At 41.3% G+C, this 721-nt stretch overlaps 1 protein-coding gene across 3 annotated transcripts in view; it reads right to left on the bottom strand.

The window, feature by feature from the left end:
• The window catches only part of LOC111874600 (PDZ domain-containing protein 8), a 51,044-nt gene that overhangs the window by 23,965 nt on the left and 26,358 nt on the right, over positions 1-721 (bottom strand). The window lies entirely within an intron of this gene.

Consider the following 721-nt stretch of genomic DNA (forward strand, 5'->3'; position numbering starts at 1 on the left):
GTGACGAGAAGACGAGGAAGAAGACGTAAGAAGATGCTGGATGACCTTGGGGACAGAAGAGGATACTGTCATTTGAAGGAGAAAGCTCTAGATCGCATTAAGTGGAGGAATTGTTTTGGAATAGACTGTGGACCTGTCATCTGACAGATTACTGATGATGATGATGATACTAAACAAATTTTACATATAATCCTAACTAACAAGATGTTAACAGGCAAGGAAAAGCAGTCATAACACATAAAACAAAAGATAATCATGACCAACATAAAAAATAAAAACTTTGTAGTCAGAAAAATTTTAACACAAGAAGGAAGAACACAATGAGGCTGAACATCACAGTCCAGTGGTTGGCAATTCTGCTTCATATTCACTAGATGTCAGTCTTCAATCTTGTCCTGCAGATTGGTTATGACAACTACAGTATTTCATGAATTTTCTTAAAGTATCTAAGCAAATTCTTGGATAGCACCTTAAACCGTTTCTTTCCATGTAATTCTCAGTTCACCATTCATTTGTTGCTATGCATTAGTACGTATCTATGCAACTGATAAACTGCTGTTAAATAACATATTGTGACGTGCTGAGCTATGGATGACGCCCCTCCCCCACCCCCCGCCAGCCGTGATGCGCCGAGCGAAGCCGAAGCGAGCCGATGTTAGCCAAGTCCTAGCATCCTGGTCGCTAGGCAACGCAAGTCAACAGCGGTGACGTCACCAAGTCG

The sequence above is a fragment of the Cryptotermes secundus genome, unplaced genomic scaffold, assembly GCF_002891405.2.
Source record: "Cryptotermes secundus unplaced genomic scaffold, Csec_1.0 scaffold1598, whole genome shotgun sequence".
In the NCBI taxonomy this organism is placed as follows: domain Eukaryota; kingdom Metazoa; phylum Arthropoda; class Insecta; order Blattodea; family Kalotermitidae; genus Cryptotermes; species Cryptotermes secundus.